The sequence below is a fragment of the Cyrtonyx montezumae genome, unplaced genomic scaffold (genome assembly GCF_038088225.1).
Source record: "Cyrtonyx montezumae isolate F1298 unplaced genomic scaffold, pur_monq_1.0 scaffold_8, whole genome shotgun sequence".
Lineage (NCBI taxonomy): Eukaryota > Metazoa > Chordata > Aves > Galliformes > Odontophoridae > Cyrtonyx > Cyrtonyx montezumae.
This window is the reverse complement of record NW_027072089.1, coordinates 2,256,474-2,278,316: the sequence shown is the minus strand read 5'-3', so window position 1 is coordinate 2,278,316 and position 21,843 is coordinate 2,256,474. Positions and strand designations below refer to the sequence as shown.

The 21,843-nt window shown below is 37.7% G+C and overlaps 1 protein-coding gene across 1 annotated transcript in view; it reads right to left on the bottom strand.

Moving 5' to 3' along the window:
- Positions 1 to 9,305: 9,305 nt before the first annotated feature.
- TSNARE1 (t-SNARE domain containing 1) overlaps positions 9,306 to 21,843 on the bottom strand; it is a 484,781-nt gene continuing 472,243 nt past the window's right edge. The window contains exon 13 of the mRNA XM_065752794.1: positions 9,306 to 10,411. The gene's annotated coding sequence lies outside the window, so the exon portion shown is untranslated. The remainder of the gene's footprint in view (positions 10,412 to 21,843) is intronic.

The window sequence follows — 21,843 nt, the reverse complement described above, 5'->3', positions numbered from 1 at the left end:
TAAAACATTCTTCAAGGTCAACAAAATATTTTAGTTATTACTGTATTACTTTTATTATTACTGTATCAAGAGACAGATCATAATAGATCTCAGAGATGGAATTACAGTTATATTTCCAGTATTTCCAGTAATACTGCTTTCCTTTTACAGAGATGAGCTTTCAGACTGTACTGTCAAACTGATGAAATGTCCTTATATCACATAAAGACTATACATCGTACTTTCATTAACCCAGACAACTCGGTTCTTTCTGATGGCAAGTTTCATGGTGCTTAGGATACTGCCAAGAAGAGTTGGTCCTTTTCTTGAAGAGAGCATCAACACATTATTGACAGTCTTCAAAATCTAGATGACTTGTAAGTTTAATAACTCCCCTACAGTGAACATGGACATCTACAGCTAGATCTAGGAAAATGATCAAGTAGCTTCAGGGAAGGAAAGTGACGCTCAAGAAAATGAATGCAAAAGATCTGCTTTACTCACTTTGTCGAAGTGCTGGTTGCTTATCCAAAGCATTTGGGGAACAGCAGTAAGACACGAAAATGACCACCAGAACAACTATCACACTGGCAAACTGAAACAGGCCAACTTTTAGTATAAATAAACATAATCTGTTCTGTTTCGCTTTGATTTTAATAAGAAAGAATTTAGTCTCTGAGCTAATTTACAAGGTAGAATTAACTGCCTCCTGAGAGTTTAAAATCCAGATTAGGATCAGTGGTAGCAAGCCAGGATAGTGTCCGTTGAGAAGAGGCATATCTCCTGTCCAGCCTGTGAAAGCTTAAGGAAAACAAGTGCAATTTCTGTCTCACAGTGCCCACCTTCTCAAAGACAAAAAGGTGTAACAAACCCACTGCAGAGCAGGAGCTATGTCATCTTGACATTCCACAACTGGCTTTTCACCAAGGGCACTGCATACGACAGCCAACAGATGTAAAAGGACAAAGAAAAAGAGAACCATAAGATTTTCACAAGGATGCACATCACATTTTTCTTGTGAATTTTGCAGTGCCCTTCTGCCTCATTTCACTTCTCACACCATCTATCTCACCAATTTTCTGATCCTTGCTTTTCTGGCGTTAATTTGTCCTGCAGACAATGTCTGAACCAAGTCATAGTACTGTTAGAGTTGGAAAGAGCCTTTAAAGGTTATCTAGTCCAACTTCCCTGCAATGAACAGGGATATCTACAGCTACATCTTTCTTTTCAGATTTTTCCTTTGTAGAGCTCAGTAGTCAAGGTTTTTAAGCAGCAAAACAGATAGTAAGCAAAACAGTTGCACTCAGTTTCCTGGTAGGTCTCATCTCAAGGATTCAAAAAATGTCCGTTAAAATCAAGAGGAAAAAAAATCACTTTGTTATTTACAAAGCTTTATTCTGTAAGATTACACTAGCACAATATTTGTTACCTACGACGCAAAAATAAATAAATAAATACATAAAGAAAGGAACGTAAACAAACAAACAAACAAACAAATGTAATGTTAAACTAACAATGGAGAATGTAGGACAAATGATTACATCATTATACAGAAACAAGAGTTGCGTGGTCATGTAAGAAGCACTAAAGGACTTTTAGCAATACTGCGACTTTTGTGACTTACTAACTAGATTACTTGTCTTTCTCCTGATCTCATGATCCACTCCAGGGGCTTATCTCCCCTGCAATCATCCTTTCAGACATGCTGATGTGGAACAGCCAGTTCCCCTAGTCTATGGTGAACACTACTTAGTGGTCGTGATAGAAACCAAAGCGACCATTATCCTACTTCCAACCTACTGCCTCCATGTAACTTATAATTGGGTTGTGCCTGGGGAACATTACCTCTCCAAACTTGTATAGAAATGTTTTCTGTGACTGGTGTTCCAGGGGATTTTATTGTTCTATTACCACCTTGCTTTTCTATTCTTAGCTCCAGTTCTAATGCCTACCATATCTCAAGAGGTTTTAGGGAGAAAGGACTAATTTTCTAGAGGAGATTGTGCAAGTTTTCATGTGGTACAAAGTATGAATAGGGAACATGGTCAAGTGAATAACAAATCAGGGTACAAATCAAAGACTGCTAAATCCAAGAACATTATTATTAACTGCAGGACTTTAGGTCCTGGGAGACAGATTGTATCTCATAATGTCACTGCTTAGTGAAGGGGTAAAAAATGTAAAAATATCACTATTCTTCGTGGAAAACTATGTTTAATATATGGGAGAGTCTGCTGAGAACAGGAGACCAGAGCATTTTTCACTTCTTCACTAACATGTTTTGCTCTTTTAATTTAAAGGGATCTATCTGGAGATTGATCACAGTCCCCCAGTACTTTAGCATCAGTACAGTCTGAATCCAAACCATACAATACGTAAGTCAGTGGCAAGCTTTCACACCTGACCTAGTTAAGAATTAATTTACATCACAGTGAGAGGATTGCCTTGTCTAAGGACAAAGCTCTGTTCCCCAAATGAGAATCTGTTTTTTTGTCTGGACAGACCAAATCACTAATTATATCATCACAAGCTTGGGGAACATCCATGGGAGGGAGTGAATGTGGCAAAACATTTTGATGTTGTAAATTGAGCAGTGGAAGGAAGAATGTTGAATTATATTTTTTCCAGACATAACACTTTCAGATATTTCCAGACTCTAACCTCACTGAAACATCTTCCAAATTCTTATCTCCTCCCTATTTCCCCACCTCTGCTACCGCTAATAATTTGCATTTCTACCTATATTTCCTAAAGGCTGGACACCATCTTGTGATCCTTTTCTTGATATCTTACCATCTCACACACACATATGGTGACTTTAAGAGCTGAAATTGAGAATGGGATTCCAGGAGGTGTCAATCAGGTATTATGCCTTTTGGAGCAACTTCACCACTATTTTTTGCCACAGCTCAAAGAATGATCTACTTTTTGACTCAGTTAAATTCTAGAGTAAAAAAAGAACAAGCAAACAAACAAGAAAGCACTGCTCAAAGGTGAAGAAGTTTAATGGCAATGATTCACCAACTGTGGAGAATAGTATCACACTGCAATGAGACAAGATGCAGACTGTCTTTTCAGTACTTGACAGTTCTTGAGTCTTTAGACAATTGTTCTCTCCTTGTCTTTAGAAGAAAGCACACTAGCATCTCTAAGCCTTGATGCATCTAATAGTTCAGAGAAAGGTAGAAATAAAGAGCCTTCCACAGTTATTCTTCAAATTCTTATACAAGAGATATCTTGATGATTTTTAGCCTGGGGACACTGCATAATGTTACATGGAAGAATGGTTATTGACTGTCCAGAGAGTAGGACAGACCTTATGTTTAAAATTGTTGATTATTTGGTGACATTTGCTGTCATATCTTAGTATGATTAAGGATCAGGAAACTAGTTTTGTTAATATGGGGTCAAACTTGGTCTTTCTTAATACATGAGATTCAACTCTCCTGGAAGGTGCAGGCATGTTAACCAAAGAATTAACAGGAATTTCCACCCAAAACAGACAACCATCTGTCGATAAGGGAAATTAAAAGGAGAAGGGAAAAGGAAAGGAAAAGGAAGGGAAAGGATTGTTTTTACTAGACATTCATATTCTCAGATTCTTTTTCTGCCAACATTCAACTTTCTCTACATAGATTTCTCTCTCGCCAGTAGTCATCTCAAACTGTCCAGTACTAGACTTTTCTGATTATACCTCATAGCCTATGAAATTATGTACTGCAAAGCTTTTATTTAATTAAAAAGAAGGCCAGATTATTAGAAACATATAAGGTCATTTAGTAAGCTTCTAATCTCTTTAGAGAATGTACAGTCATTTTACTTCAGTCCTTCCATTGCACTCGTATTTTCTCTTTGGGGACAGTCAATATTGCAAGAACTTGGAAGCTGGTAACAAAGGTTGCCTTCCTCTGCCTTGTCTATCTACCTCTGTGGAGTATTTTATATATTCTCATGTCAAATGAAGATGCAGTCTCAGAAGGTTAGTAGCACATCAAAGCATAGGAATGATCAATATGAGATTTGCAAAAGTGGGAAGAAATAGCCCTGATGAAACTTTATAGCCCAAAAGAGAGAGATTTGGTATTGGAGCACTGTGAAGGGATGCTAAATCTAGACTTACCCCACATAACTGAGGCTCAAAATTTTGAACACAGATACCTTTGGGATACATAAGCATCTCCAGGGGGTACTGCAGCCTATCCCAAGATCTCTTTCCATTGCCTGTAAAGGGAGCTGAAAGTGATTGTGCTTCTTCTTTAGATGCTTAAAGTAAGATGAGGCAAATCTGGGCTCTGCAGTGAATCCAACTTACCTGTGAAGAAAATGATCTCTAAAAACATCCTGTAGATTGAAGAATTGCTGAGTCTGTTCTCAGAATCTGCAGGACTAGAGAATCCTGGCACAGGCTTTTCAGCACTTAGCATTGCTGCTGATCATGTCAGAAACATCTCAGCAGAGACATAAAGGAAGAAAAGGCGAAGGACGGTGTAATCACAGCTGTCTGATGTTTTCCTACCTGCTGCTGTCAGAAGTGCCAGTTTTCACTGCATGCTCCTGCGTTCTACTAACTGCCCGTATGCTACACATTACAAAAGCTGTTCCAGTATGGCAACATTCCCCATAGGGTTCTTCTTTTTTGCTTTGTTATTTCTTTATCTAGTGTGACAGCAAGCTGGCTACTAGGGATTTAGTACCACGACCAGACAGATGATTGCAGTAATCATGCCTGCCTGCTTTTTTGCTAAAATCTTTTTTTTTAAGTAAACACCTTGCATGATCTTGCAACCAAACATTATTTCCAGTCTCATCAGCTGCACTACAAAGTGTTTCGGCATGCTCCTCCCTTCTCTTTTAGGGTTAAAGTCCTTCAGGAATGTCAGGACAACCACCACAAAAGCAGCATTTGCAACTACACAAGCAAATCTGCACTCTGCATTGTTTCATTGCATCACAGAATCATTTAGGTTGGAAAAGACCACTAAGATCACCTAGTCCAACCATCAATCCATCACCACCATGCTGTGTTTGTAAGCCTCTCCCTCAAGCACACCCCTCTACTCTCTCAGATACAGAACCCAGGAAGCTGCTCTGGAGATAACAAGAGTTTATGCATGCACCATCTCAACAGGTTTCCCTCAGGTCTTCTCATGAGTAAAATTTCTTTGCTTTCTCACACAAGCATTTTCCCTTCAAAGAAATCTCTCACTAACTTAATCTTTTTCATTTTGCTATGCTTAATACACATCTTTTCCTCTCAGGGTAGTATTTTCTCAAATACAATCAAATTTAACTCTGTGGGTGTCTGCCATGGGATCTTTTCATTCATGTCTAAAAGCTGTGTGAAGAAATCATAGAATCATAGAATGGTTGGATTGGAAGGGACCTCAAAGATCATCTAGTTCCAGCCCCTCTGCCATGACAAGGTTGCCAAGATCAAGCACTAGATCAGGCTGCCCAGGTCTCCATTCAGCTTGGCCTTAAAAAAAGAAGGAATGGAAAAGAGGTTCCACCTTTGCCTGCTATGAACGTAGTGACTTTTTCCCATGAAAAAAAAAGTCACAGCACAGAGATTACTCACTATTGCCTACTGTACTGGTGTCATTCCTGGGGGGGGGGGGAGATTACTTTAGGTTGCAAAGCAACCAGGCAGAAGCTGTAATCAGGAAACTGAAAATTCAAGCAAAATATTTTTCAAAAGTTATTTCAATTGGAGCATGGAGTAATTTCCTCAGGGAGTTGGAAGAATCTCTCACTGGAGGTGCTTGGAGAGAAAACTGTTTTTAACACTTAGACAAGCAAGGTGAGAGGAATCCTACCATCTGAATGGCATTAAGGTGATGGTAGTAATCTCTCACGCCACTGAGCTCCATCAAGCTATTTTAATCGTATAAAAACCTTTGTTGGAAAAAGTTGTTTTCCCCTCCAGAGTCTGCAAGGCCTTAAAATGTAGATTTTAACAATCCTATTGACTTAGCCAAAAAGCTGGAAATGTGGAGTCTACCATTCTGAATAGCCAATTGACCAATTTCAGGTGATCTCAAGCTCAAAGGGGAAGGGTGACTCAGATAAATGTGTCATCTCTAAATTGTACGTCGCATAGAAGTAATAAAGTTTTAATAACACCATTTGTGTCTCACAGTTGGTCCAAAGAGTACCTCTTTTCTGCTTAAAGACTGTATCGTGGGAAGGGTGGTATATAGTTACAGTAAGGTGAAGAGATCTAAGTCCCAGCAGAGTTTGTAGTGAAATTAGTACATTATATCTTCTAAATATTCAATTTCCTACACATTTCCTACAATGTCACCACAGGGCCTTCCTTGTTCTGCTTCTATCAACCAAAAGAAGTCTTTATTTACTTCTGTGCAAGTCCCTACAGTTGCTAGCTATGATAAGCATGGATTTGGCATTAGCTTTTACTGGAATTCACTGGAACTAAGGTAACAAAACAGCAGTGGCATAGCTGTTTTTCTCAATGTCTTTGGATACACTTAAAATAAACATTTTCATTGTTAGCAGCATACAAGGATGAGAGAAACTTGACTTTTATTGTGAAACTACCAATGTTTGCCATTTCTGTGTGTAATCGTCAAACAGATTACCACTCATTACTGCTTATTTTATTCATATTCTTTCCATGGCATAGTAAAGAAAAGTTGGTCCACTGTCCACAGCAAATGACAAAATTTAGAATCAGTAATACAAAGAAGCAGCCAATTAAACTCCCTTATTACATTTTACTAAGCTGCTCCAGACCAATTATAGCCATATTTCTTTGTAGTCTAATTAGGTTCCACTCGGCTCCACAGAGTGGAAGTCTGTGATAAATGAAAGCCCAAAAAATATGGTTCAGGTGCCATGTGCAGGGATCATTAATGTGCTCTGGGCTGCTGCTTCGGAAGAAGCTGCACCTAATTACATGGGTTAACACACTAATACCAAATGAATGACTTGCAGACATTTTTAGTGTGTCATGGACCCTTCAAAACTGTAGATTAATAAGTTGTTAGGGAGTTGATGTGCTGACCTGCCCTACTGTTCTGCAGTTTTTCTTCATGTGTTCTTAGAAGCACGAAATGCTGAAGTGGAGAATTGTATCAATCACTGCCATTCCCATTCCTCCTTCTCTGGCACTTGCCTAAGAAATTATCAGAGCTGATGATCAAAATAGACCATCTTTTATTTCCTATAATTTCAATAGACTTTGGATCAAAATATATCATGTTCCAGAGATAAGAGATGATTTGTTACCATGAAATAACACAGATAACAGTTTGAAATCCTTCCAGTTAGCAGCAGCTGACTGAAAAGTAGGCAAATAGTTTAAAGCTACTCTTTAGGACCTCTCCATAACTGACTGTAAGAGTAAGTCAGGGAGAAAAGTTATCCAGCTCAAAAAGGAAAAGGATAAGCTGACTGATACTGTTCACACCATGTTCACATGTTAGGGAGTATGTAACAGAGGTCTGCAAAATTGGGATGGGATAGAAAGGGTGTATCAAGACAGACTGGTAACCACATTTTTTGATGGACAGAAGAAACACGTTACAGGACAGCAGTAGGAGCCAAGTCTAAACTGAACGAAGGAGCTTTGTCTGTTTGTGCATTAGTTTTCATAGTAAGTAGCAGATCTGTGAAATTCCTTTCTCCTTTACAAGATACATTACCATTGAGAAATCACAGAATAAATTCAGTCCAACCATCAACTCACCCAATCCTCATCATGGAGAAATTAAGATCAGAGACTCAGACACTATTAGGAAGAAATGATCATAGGTATGCTTTCTGACCCTTGGGTGCTTATTTGCTCTGCAGACCTGTTTTTGGGGAAGATCTCCCCTCTGCAAAGACCTCAGATCTGAGAAATGTTACTGGCTTCTGAATGACTTGTCTAGGTGACAGTAACTAACATGCAGACAGGACTCTTACCTTGTTCACACTTGCCCTTAAGGCACTACAGACAGAAACTGTTTCCTATTCCTCTTCAAAATAAGAGGACTTGACAACTTATTAATTGAATTCGGTGCTTAGCTTGTTCTGTTATGCCTGTTTTTAATTTCTTTTGTTACGATTTTTTTTTTAAGTTTTATTCCTCTGTTGCCAGCTTACAGCATCCATGAAAAACAGCTTAGAATTTTCCCCATTTTCAGATTACCCCCCTCCCCATGGTTGCTCTGGTGCATCTGCCCAAATTGATGCTCCTGCTGCTGGGATGTGTTGAGTTTGGTGTCTGTGTGTGTCTTCTTGCAAAAAAAGGAATAAAACTTTGCCCACAGTATTTTCATATAAAGGGACACTAACATGAGTAGCAATAAACAGCTGCTTAACGGCTTTGTTGGATATATTTGCTATGAGGAAGGAGAAGGCAAATGTGCTCATGATGCGGGTGAGGAACAGAAAACATATATTCTGCAGGAACATACTGTTATATAGCAACATAACGGAATATATATTATAAAATAGCATTTACTATTAGAAGAAAGTCCATAATACGCTATGTTACAATGTGGACACTTCATGCTTTTTCTAAGCCAGAAAGCATCTAAAGTTTCAGCAGAGAAATAATTCACCTGGGTCATCTGTGCCAAATCCATCAGCTGTGTAAGCTGGCTCACTGTAAGCTCCACCAGTTTCTGCACTGCATCATACTAATGAGGTAATCACTGAGCCTCTAATGAATGGGATTAGTGAATGGGCAGGGATTTTCATTTGGAATCTCTTGTTCAAATGCAACTTGAGGCTCTCAAAATATTTGCTTGCAATCAGCTTTGAGCTAGGTTCATTTCAGCTGAGTAACTAGATGAAAATCATTTTCATCACTAAAGAATTCGCCAATTTTGCTGACAGAGGCAGCCTGCAGGTTATACTGGAAATAAACAGGGAGCTCCACTTCAACAGCAAACACTCTGTGGTAAGGCAGAGCAGCAGGTAACATTTGTAATTTCAGAACAACACTCAACTTGCTTGGGAAAAAAAAAAAGCTACCATCCTATTACTACACTTTTCTTAATAAGAACTGTTTGGACTAGATGACCTTTACGGGTTCCTTCCAACTCAAACAATTATATGATAATGAACCAGTTTTGCAGACTTTGCTGGATAGATGAAGAGAGAATACAAACAATCAAACAAAACCTAACAACAACAGCAACTCCAAAACTCTGAGTTTTGTTTCTCTTGCAAACCTAATTAAGCTTTGCACTTCTGACCCTGAATGAGCTTAAGTACCTGCAAGATTTTGCTGATCATTTTCAGTGCTCAACCTTTCCTCCATTAGCTTTTTAGAAAGGATGTAATTTAAATCAGTGCAGGTAAGAATCTAGCTTAATACTTGTTATTTTTTTCTAAACTATCACAGCAATCAAACTCACATTTCATTAAGAGCTAGCTTACTTTATTTTATTTTATGGAGAGATACTGTTTTGGTAAAAAATGTGACTTTTCATGAAGAATAAAAACCATATCATTTTGTGAAATTCTCTTCAATACTTCCTATGACATTTTAATTAAAACCACTTTTGAAATGCTTTATTTACTGGAGGAAAACTGCATTTATAGTACATGACACATTTAAAGATTAACTTAAATGGCATTTTCAATCATGTTTTCAGCAGAAGATATTGTTCATGAAAACAGAACAAAATCCCAAATGGTGGCTGTTTTGAAACCTATGAAATCAAATCAAATACAGAATTCTATATTTTTCATGAGATGTGTTGCTTGACTTTTTTAACACATGGTAGATCATTTTCTTTTTCAAAAAAAGCCATCACAGCATGTCTTAATGTTTGTCTTGGTCTATCACTAGTGTTTCTCATAAATAAATGTGTTCTATGCTTATAGTGGTATCAAATATGTATAGAATCATATAATCAAATAGGTTTCTTGCTGATTGTAAGAGGCTCATGTAATTTTAAAATAATTTATCACATATTTGCCCGAGCAAATTATAAAGCAGAAGTGCACAGAAATTAGAATCTGATCTAGATTCTATTTAATATATACAAAAAATAATCACAGAAGAGTCAAACAAAGCACATTGACTTCCATAGTTTCTAATGAGCAGAACTAGAAATCAGGAGCATGTTTAAAACACAGTAAATTCTCAGTTATGTATATTACAGCACACAGAATACCTTATCTGGAGGCAAAGAAATAACACTCCCCAGATACAAAGGTGGCACAATTAAAATTCAAAATGATGGATAGAGAAAAAAGACGTCTTCAATGAAGGGGGAAAAAAAAAAACCAACATGAAAACTTATTCACAATTACACTAATACACGGCATAAAACTTAGCTTTTCTTCCATACAATTAGTGTTTGTTGGTTATAGCAGTTTCAACACACCGTAATCAGCAAAGCAGACACTGACATAGGGCATGAATGTGAAATGCCTTGAGAATCAATTCCACTTCATGGGGTGATCACAGACTCTGCAAAAGAAAGAAAAACTAATAAGTATTCATGGGATTCCCAGAGATTTGCCAGTGTAAAGTTGTTTCTAATGGAAATATGACTGCTCAAGGTGATACCAAAATGTACAGTCAAGAGTAGACACAGTCTCAGGAAAGTGTATTTTCAGTGATTCTAGTTTAAAATAAATTTGCAACAGGTGGAGAGGATGAATGTAGAGACAAGTCAAATTCATAGGAAAATTAAGTACAGTGTAGTGTAGCACATAAATGAATGGATTTTGTATTCTCTTCAATGCCAGCCATTCCCAGACCTGAAGGACAGTGAATTTAGTTTTGAAAATGTATTCCCCTGTGAAGTACAGTAAGAATCTGGAGTGTGACATTAATGTACTTTGATGGAGAGAATATATCTCTGAAATTTTGGCCTGTTTTCTATTTCTCTACACAAAGAAACCAGTAGAGCCTTGATAGGATGGGATAGGATAGGAAGTACTACCATGTCATGTATATAAATCTTTACAGCAGAAAAAGGTTACATCAACTAATTTGAACTGTTAATATAAATAAAGAGGGTTTTTCTTTTAAATTACTATTTGTAAGTGCATGTTTTTCTCTGATTGCTTTAACAGAAGCCTCCTGGGATGACCTCAAAGAGCATTATAGACTTCTGAGGTTAGACAAAATGTATTTTTGCATTCACTGCCTTATGAACCAGCTCTGGCTGTTTGCAATAAACATCACCATTAAAAGTAGAATCAAACCTTTGTAGTGGTTGCATTTATTCTAACTGCACTTCATTGCATATATATATGCTATGCTAGAAAATCTGGCTACTTGGTATCGAAGAACAGGAAAGAGATGGAGAAATTGTCTGTTAATATTATTAAATCCATAACTCAGAACAACTTTCGTGTTGATGTTGAAAGCCTTAGAAACATCCTGTTTTAATTATGCTTTACTGTAAATCAAGATGTCAAAACAGAATAGAGGTCAGACCCCTCCACCCAACATGCACATAATATTTACGCCAATTATTAAAATTGTTCATAATGAAACACTATTTAGATAATCTTCTGAAATAAAACATCTTCTGTGTGCTGTGCTACATGCAATACAAAGCACAGAAGACAATGCCTTGTATTCACATAAACACTATGAAGAGCTATTAAAAACACTCTTTAATAATAAAGGATATTCTGAAGATGACATTTATCTCAGTTCATCTCAGCTAATTTAAGATGTGAAAATTTCCCCCTGAGTATAATGCCCCCAGGCTCTGGGTTCCTATTACACTAATTACAGATCTAATCAATACAGTCAGTAGATTTTTAGGGTGAGGGTCACTTGAATAAGAACATCAAATTCGGAATGACCTAGATTTCACTGGCTGCTATTGACATGCATTACCTACAAAGGTAGGATTATGCAGAAAAATACTCTGGGGACACACAAATGTTGTATATTTTCATTAATAGAAATTCTTCTAATATCCAGAATAGATATGCTGGAGTTTGACATATTGAAAAGCTTGGCAAAAGGGATGAGGAATGGGAATCACATGGACTTTCCATCCGCTTTGGAACTGTTCTGACTTTCCTGTCCATTCTTAACAGTCCAAAATCTGTCTCTGAAGAGAAAGGTTGAATGTAAAGTGAAAAGAAAGTAAGAGAAGTAGAAAAAGAAATGGAAAAAGAAGTGGAAAATGAGAAAAGTAGAGAAGAGGGAAATGAAGGAAGGGAAGGGAATAAGATATAAAGAATAGGGGAAGGGAGGAGAAGTAAAGGAGGCAGCAAGGGGAAGGGGAAGGGGAACGGGAAGTGGAAGGAAAGGGAAGGAAGAAGGAAGGAAAGGAAAGGGGGAGGGGAGGGGAAGGAAAGAGGAAGGAAAGAGGAAGGGAAGGGGAAGTGGAAGGGTAATGGGAATTTTGCCAGCTGCCAGTCAGTAATGTGTTCACTGTCTATGCAGGTCATAGAATCACAGACTGGATGAGCAGGAAAGAGACCTCTGGACATCACGTAGTCTGTCCACTATCTCAGAGTAGGGTCAGCTAGAGCAGGGTCATCAGAGCTGTAACAGTTGCATTCTGAATAGCTCCAAGGGTGGACATTCCACAGTGTGTTTGAGAAACCTATTTCCATTTGAAAAGTCTTACAGTGAAGAAGTTTTATCTTTAAACTATTTTTTCTGTATTTCAGTTTGTGTCCATTGCCTCCTCTGCTCGTGAATAGCACAACTTCTCCAAGCTAGAAAGTTCCAGCTCTCAGCTTCTCCGTCTGTGTCAGATGCTCCAGTCCCATAATCATGTTTGTGGCCTCTGATGGCCTTATAGCAATATGCCCATGTGTGTCTTGTCCAGGGATCCCAACACTGGATACCACATTTCAGAAGTTTATTGCCAGAGCTGACGACAGGGAAAGGCACTTTCCTTGGTCTCCCTGTTAGTGTTAGAGAAACATCAACTAGCTGTCAGATTTCTTAGTGCTGTCCTCAAGTCATTCAAGCCAGGCAGTGACTGTTTGATGTAAATGCAATCAATAAATAAATGGCTGATTCAAGTCAACCACTCACAGATGCCTTCCTTAATGGCTCCTTATGAGGAATCTATGTATGTGAATATACACATATATGTATGGGAGGGATAGAGAAGTGAGAGTTTATGTGTGTCCATACACATTCTTGTGTATGGGAAAGAAAGAATGCAGTCTAATCAAATCGTGCAGACTTTGGACAAGCCTTGTCTCTGAAGACTCAGATAAAGAGCACCATATGTTTTATATGAAAACAAACTTGACTACCAGCACAAGCCATTACTCTTGGCAGGCACTGAAGCTACTGGGAATTATGAATCTTGATTTGCAGTCAGGGAAAATATTCAACATTACTAAAAACATTTAAATTAGAAATGGATAAACTACAGACTTGGCTCTTGAATGTAACAAGAGGTTCTCCAGACACATACTATCTACAAGATATACTGGGACATGAACCAACAAACTTAATGTATGTTTCTGGTTCAGCAAAGATAAAGATGAGTTATTTTCACTTTTTAAAAAAGATTCCAAGTTCTTTCATATGGTTATATTTTGAATGAAGTGCTTCCTTTACGAGTTGCTACAGTAATAATAAGTAATGCTGAGTCTAGGAGTTCTAGTCATGGACTGTGCAGTCTTGTTTTTGTCTGTGCAGTAGAACAAAATTACAATCCCTAGCAAAAAAAGAAAAGGAATATATATTAAAAATAACATTGGGGCAGATCATTGGAAACTTTGCAAGTAGAATCCTAAGTGACTTCAGGCTTTGCCTGTCCACATCAGTGAATCACCGCTATAATGCTCATAGCCAATGAAAGCACATCTAACCTGATTCTTCTCATGCATAAAGGTAGAAGGCAGAAAATTAAAGATGAATGAGATAAGATTCTGCTGCCATCAAACTGGTAAGACTACTCAGCCATACAGGCTTACCAACCACTTTACTGGGAAACACAATATCAGACAGGTGAGCTGCTCCTGTCACAAAGTGGCTTTAAGCTGCAGTAGGGACCTGAGCTATGGACCCATCCTACAGCCCTCTTCAGCTTCAGAGAAACATCTTTCACTCCTTTGCAGATTGCTGAGTAGACTCTACTTATTTACTCAGTCCAGCTTGTTCTGCCTGTGAATTAACAGGTAGTCTTACTGGGAGATAAATCTTCCGCAATGAAAAAACAACTTGATCTTATCTTCCGTTGTTCTGAATCAACTGAGATCTCTATTTTTGCTCTAAAAAACGTGATGATACACATCACACTACATAAATAAGTTCTGATTATATAACTTCTAACTTCTGCAAATTTATTCAGGCATTAAGACTTTTCCATAGACATTTACATCAGTGAACTTCTCTGTTTGTCAGTATTCATTCTGATAAATTGCACTCCATGGTTAATAGCGGTAGACCACTGACAACATCTCATTTGTGATAAAGAACCTGAACTCATCTGCAAGAATGATAGTGGTGATAACAACTTGGACGTGAGGATCTAAGTTTTCTGTTTCTGAAAATCCTCAAGAGAATGCTGAAAGAGAAGTAGAAAAGTTTGACCATTTACGCTTTTCTGTCTCTAGTCTCCAGTAATATCATAGAATAGAGATATGTGTACAGAGCATATTAATACCAAGAGCTACAGAAAACTCTCAAACTTCCCAGACATAGCTGATATGCTTTGCTTATGTGTTCAGAATGCAACAGATCACCAGCTCTGGACATACGAATCAAATTTAGCCCTTTCAGATAACCCTTCTCTTGCGTGCATTCATGCCATAAAAATAAGTCTCTTCCACTTTGACTGTGCAGAAGGACTTATGTCTTCCCTTTCTGACCACCTTCATCTGAAGGTTTCAATCTGTGCCTGATATCATTATATATACATTAATGATTAATGATGCATTTCCAGGATAGAAAAAGGTATGAATAAAAGACAAAAGTCACAAAACAAGTTCTAAGACAAACCACAGTGTATCTTGCATCTTTCAATCTAAAACTGATCAGACACCAGATGCAATACTAGCATTGTGAATTTCCAAGGCTTAAGCTTTTACCTGGGCCTTCGTGCAAAGCTACTGTGCAATGATGATATTTTGCCTTCAGGAAAGCTTTTCCATCCCTTAAAGTTAACATTTTTAAAACAGTTCTTCCCACTAATTTTCTAGGGGGATAAATGATATCCACTTTTCATTATTGAAATATTAGACATTTCTCTTGCTCCCAATGCTCGCAGCAGAAAAACTGCTGTTCTATTCAGTCACCCTTGTCACTTCTGCTTATACTGTAATTTAACAACAGCTTCTTAAAATAGGACAGATCTAATAACCCCAAAGCTTTCTTTTTCCAGGTGTTGATATACTTTATGGTATACTGCTTCATATTCACTTAGTCATATATTTCTGCCATTATTGCGACCTCTTTGATCCAACTTTACTGAACTGAAGTATTGAATCGAATAAGACCATGCAGACCTATTAAAAATTGTGTAGCAGTGTCAGAATCTGAACCTAGAAGACAAAGCTGAATAACAGTGGCTCTAGCTGAATTTTGGGATTGTGAGATGATCCAGTTCACAGATAGGTGAGGTGTCCAAGGTTTGGGGTATGAGACACAATTGATGATATGAGAAGGAGGGGGAGGGGAAGGAATAATTTTCTCCAACACCTTAATAACAAGTACTGCTATTTGTAGCAAGTAGCAAGAGGATGTGGCAAGAATACACAACTAATTCTTAAAATTCAAGATTTTCTGAATTATCTGGTGTTGAATAAAGGCAGTATCAGATAATGACATCACAAGCTCTACTCTGACTAAAGCAAGTACGTAGTAAAACTCAGGAGCACTACATTATCAGATTAAAACAAGAGGGAAATCCTCTATTTCAGAATAAATTGACCACATTTCTCTTCTTTGTATGATTGAAAAGTCATTACAGAGTTCTATAACATGACAGTGTTTACTCCAAGATCCAATTGCTTTTCAACCTCCACTAAGTTCTTATTATTTGAGTTGTAGAGTTGACATAAACCCTGAATGAATTATTTTGAAGCTGTGTGAGGTATAAAAATTGGATTCTGACAAGTACTTCCAGTAAATACTGACAAGAGCCCGCAGGAACTAACTGAAGCACAAATATATGAGCTAATGCAATTCACTAAAGATTCACTGACATTTTACTTGCTTTTCTCTGGCCATTATTTTGACCATAGAACACTGCTTTCAATGTTTTTTCTATACCTTCTACTTTGGACCACTGACTATTAACACAGGCCTCAGTGCAAATTTTTCACCATCATAAGTATAGATTATCCCATATGTCTACCAAAACAGGCTTTTTCAGATTAATTGTCTCTAATTATCCTCTAGCTGTAGACATCCCTGTTTGGTGAAAGGGAGATAGAGTAGATGATCTTTACTGGTTCCTTCCAAATCAAACTATTCTATAATTCTATGAATTATAGATAAAAAGTATGAAATAAGAAGATGTATATATACAAAGCTGACATTCAGAAATAAACTAAGCAAACAATCCTCTCCAGACAAGATGATATTAAGGGAAGAACTCCCTCAAGACTATCTAAAAGCAAGTTGGAAAAGAAAATGTTTCTTCTCGAGGTCACAACTCAAAGATGCTTCCTTCCTCCAAAATGTTTGCTTGTTTTCAACCCATATTATTGTTTTTGTAGAATCACTTTCATCCTACTTCTTAAAGAAAACACTTCTCATTTTGGATGCACTTTGTGACTGTCCAATACGAAGCTTATCAACCTTATTTGAAACCGTACTCTTCTCTGCAGCATGCTACCCAGGACAGTGCTCATGGCACTAAGCCTGTTGGTGTTCAAGAAGTGTTTGGACAATGCCCTTGGAAATATGGTTAGATTTTTCGATGGTCCTGTGAGAATCCAGGAATTGGACTCAGTAATCCTTGTGGCCCCCTTTGAACTGCAGATATTCTATGAATCTAAGACAGAAATGCAGAGGAGTGAAGCTCAAAGCGAGATAATCGGTGGCAGAAGGGTTATCACTTCATTTTGTTGCCAAGAATGTTGTCAGGAAAGAATAATCTAAATCTAAGTGACATTAAACAGATGGCACTGAATGACCACGAAAATAGCATAGGTCTTTCTCCATTCATGAGCTCCCTTTGCACTTTAAGCTTCGTTAGCTATGCTGAACTACAAGACACAGCCCTTTTCTTTCATTTATCTCTTTATTTTTGACAGACAATTTATATCTGTTTAGCAGCTTTGGCAGCCGTGAGTGTAAAGGTGCTTTAGAGTAACAGTGAGATATTCTGCTACTTAAAGGAGTTAAGAACTGTAGAACATAGCACAGACATGTTAGATTTTCTGGCATTTCAGGACAGAATTGCTCCTCCTGCTGCCACTTCAAACAAAAAGGTGAATATTTTTTCTACATTCTTTGGCAAGTGGTTGAAAGATAACCCTGCTATCAAAGATAAGCAAGGACAGCACTCCCAACACACCTTTTTAATCAGACTTCTACAGTAATGGATGCAATTTGTAGACATTATCTGAAAACATAGAGATACTATTGTTTACGAGACCGAACTTCCTCTTTCTTATGTCACCTTCAGAGTGCTGCAAGACAATGTCGACATACTTTTATTGTTGTTTTGCTTTAATATGCTTTAACTCCTTTGTCCTCACATGTGAGCTAACATCACACACGTCTACCTTCTCCAAATTGCAGTGATAACTGACTAAAGTCTCACTTGCCTTGAAACAAGCCACATAACTTTCAGTCTGTGCAGTCACTTCTAATCTCTCCCTAGAAAGAGCTCCCAGACACATTTGGCAACTCCTGCAGTGTGGAGGAATGAGAGAGATAATGAACTTTATGAATAAGTTGCATTATTCTTGGAAGCACTTGGGTTAACACAGAAATGAGAGTTATAAAACACTGGCCAGATAAGATGTCATGTGCTGGAGACTAATAGTGACTACACAGCAGACTTGATGAGTTTGCACCAATTGGCAAACCTTATGTTCCTCTGGGAATGCAGAGAATTACAGACATTTGACTTTCAGCTTAGATTAACTACCAGAATGAAAAATGCTGACTCAGATTAAAATATGTCTGGTTGCGGGAAAAGACAGTTTCAAGGAGATAGATGCTTAAACACTTGAGTATGTAGCCAAGACTGCTTAGTGTGCAAATCACTCAGTACCTATTCAGCGTATCATTATTATTTCACTATCCCTGAAAATCTGCCAAGAGCCACGGGGAAATACCAGACTGTAACCTTGCAGCAGTTTTTAAATATAAAACAAGCAGATCAGAGCTGTAAAAGGTGATGGAAACCCTTGACTTCTCATTCACGTGTTAGTGGAGGCAGAGCTGATAATCCTTAAAAAGCCCACAGAAGATGCACAATGTGGTTAGTATTAAACTTCAGCTATTTCAGCTAAGGCAGCTGGAACTGTACACTGAGTGTGTTTTTTTTTTAAATGGAATTTTTGGATGCATAACTTGGTTTTGGCAGAGATAGAGAAAATGAGAGATGAAAAGCTGACCTCTCGGTCAGAATAAGTATAATAGGACTATGAACACTGAGTATCAGCACTGCTGCCTTATACATTGATGGATATTTCAGTGCAAGAAATACCTGCTTTGGACTTGCCTCTTTTCTTTTTTATGTTTCTACAACAACAGCAACAGAAGAGACTGTTTGACAATGATTCTAGTAAAGACGACAGAGATTGAATGGACAAAATTCTTAGTACTGGAATTAGAGCTACGATTTATGCTTTCATTAAGAGCAGTGCTGGAAGGAAATTGCTGTACATAAGACTAATTAAAAATGGAATTAATTAACTCTATAGATGTTAATACAATACTTTTTTGCAACCATTTGAACACTAGCTATTAGCAACTCAGGTGACGCTTCCTCTACACACACGTTGGCATTACTCATATACATGGTGCCAGGCCTGAAGCACCAAGTGGAAGTGCACATCACATGGTTGCTTCACTTATGCACAAAGTACCAAATTAATCCAAAAATGTCCATTAGAAAGCAGATGTTTGAGGAGACACTAGAGATACTAAAGCTATTGGTCCCTGAATGAGAGAAAAGGCTTATGGCAGGAAAACATAGATATGTCAGTGAGTTCATTTTTGTACTTACAGATAACCCTACTGTATCTTTTGGATGTCTCCCCATTGTGACTGAATTTGGTTGCCTAATCATGAATGAGAGCAAGAAAAATTGACATTCTGACCATGTTTCTGTCTATGCTGGTGAAACATTCTGTCCCCAGCCCACTTCTAACTTGACCTGTTCAACAAAACACAATAGCCTGGAAGGGAGCCTGAGGTGACTGGTTCAGATTCACTTATCTAAAGTTAAATTAATTTAATCCTAATCCTGATTGTTTTATGTTTTCCTTGTAAAAAAAAAGGGGTAAGTGGGGGTGGGGGTCAACAGTTTACAGGCCCGTTCAGCCTGGTTCTGTGATTAACGGGGCAGGAGGACCCATGACCTGGCAAAGGGGAAGAGGGAAAAGGAAAAAAGGGAGGGTAGGAAGATGGGAGGAGGAAAGTTAAATATGACATCGGAATGCATGATAACACAATATAATACAATAACATTGGAATTCAGGTTAATAAATCAAATAAAACGAGTGTCCAAAACCAAAGGCACTGCTGACAAGTAGCAGAAAAGAGAACAATCTCATGACTTGTGACTTTTCCCCTGAACAGAAAATGGGAACACAATGTTCTCTGGGGTACGCAGTTCTCTTCTGAGAACCAGGTACCCAGAAAATCAGCAGCCCATGGAAACAGAACATTAACTCTTTAACTCCTAGTGCTCAACATGGTGTTATGATGTGGAATATCAATAACAAAAATCATAAAACCATGACTTTAATTTATTAGTGACCAGTTATGCCAGTGCTGCCTCCACTAGTATAAGGAAGCAAGCCTACCTTCATAAAAATGTGTCCCGGAAACAAGTTCTGTTTTGTATGTTGGCTTTGTGGGTTTTAGATTAGTTGATTTAGATTTTTTTTTAATAAATTCTTTATACATCATCTATTAATACTCTATGTTAGGTGTCTTTTTTTTTTTTTTTTTGCAGCTGGGAGAAAAAAAATGATAGAATATAGAATCACAGAATGGTTTGAGTTGGAAGGGACCCTTAAAGGTCATCTAGTCCAACTCCTTTGCAATGAATAGGATATCTACAGCCTGGTCCAGACTGACCTTGAATATCTCCAAGGATGGGGCATTCACCACCTCTATGGGCAACCTGTTCCAGTGCCTCACTGTATGAGACAGCCCTTTTATACCACTATGACTGCATGACCTTACATCCTCAAAAGCAGCTACATCAGATTTATCAGGGTGCTTCAACTATTGGACTCTTGCTATTATGACAGTATCACTAAAGGGATCATGTAAACTTCTGAAAGCATGTTCTTCTCCTTTAGAAAAGAAACACAAGTTTGCTGGGGATGAAAAGTAATCATGAATAGTCACCAAAGGGTTGGTTACATACTACATATTCTGCACTGCACAACTGTTTTTATTTATATGAATGGAAATGATTAAGGTTTTACTTACTTTTCAGCATCTAATACAAAGGAATTAAAAGAGGTTATTAAAGTACTTAATGGCTCCAGGAGACACAGAAATTATGGGTATGAAATAAGCTTTTTTACAGATAAAAGTCTGATAAATAAAAGGTAGAGGAATAAAAAAAGGGTATACATTTATACACTGGATATCACAAATGAAGAAGTCTTTTACATGTTCAACATAGAAGTGAAAAAATAGTCCAGATGAACCACAAGACACTAAACTGTAGGGAATTACTATGAATCCACAGAATGGAAAGAGGCTCTTATCTACATTTCCAGAGTTACTTGAAAAGCAGAATAATTGTGATTGTTAATTGTTAATAATTGTTAATTGTTAAGGTTAATAATTGTGTTAGCCTCTTCCAAATGATACAACTGAAATCTTCTTAGGTAACTATGATTAGCAATGAATTCTGGCACTGCCCTCTGCCTTGTTACTGACTGGCATATTCAATGTGACTGAGCAGGAGAAGCCTACAAACTCTCATGCACACCAAGCAGGAGGAGCTCCTCTGGCATCAAAATTCATCCTTATGACTAGAATGGTACTGAAGAAAAACAGCAACAAGTAAACAAGTACAGAAATAACGAATGTGTAATATTTATAGTCAGTTCTCTGCTCTGCTCTTGACCCACAGTTGAAAGTAGTTGGAAGCATCAGAATAATCTCAAATTACATTTTTCCAATTCTCTATTTAGAAATCTTCTGTGGCCAAAGGTTGAGACTGATGCATCCTGGGTGACTCGTGATTTTGTGACAGTCATACATGAGTGTCACTGGTGCTATGGCTGACTGCCTACTGCAGTTATCTCCCCAGGGTTCTTATATGTCACAGTCACCCAGTGTTATTTCATTTTCCCATTTATTGTGTAGCACCATGAAATCATCCCAAGATAAAGTTAAGCCTCACTTTCTTTTCAAGATTGCTAAGTTTTGGGGTATAATCCATGGAAACACATGTTCTCTTCAGCCACTGCAAAATAAAACCTTCAGCACACACAGCCCTTCACTTTCCATAAATCTTAGACTAGTAGAACACTAACTAAGTGAAAACTAATAAATAGCAGTGATACTAGAGCATTTTGCAACTTGTTCATTGCTTAAATTGGTACTAATTTAGCTTCATCAGTGATGTAACTAAACAGATTTTATTTTTCTTCTCAATTGATTATCAAGTGTATGCAGTTACTTATTTTATCAGCACTAGTCTATGAAATGGACACACAAAACAACAAGCCCTGCTTTTTTTTTTTTTTTTTTTGTCTTCCTTCCCTATACTGCATACTTACTAGTTTGGAGGTAGATTTTTTAGC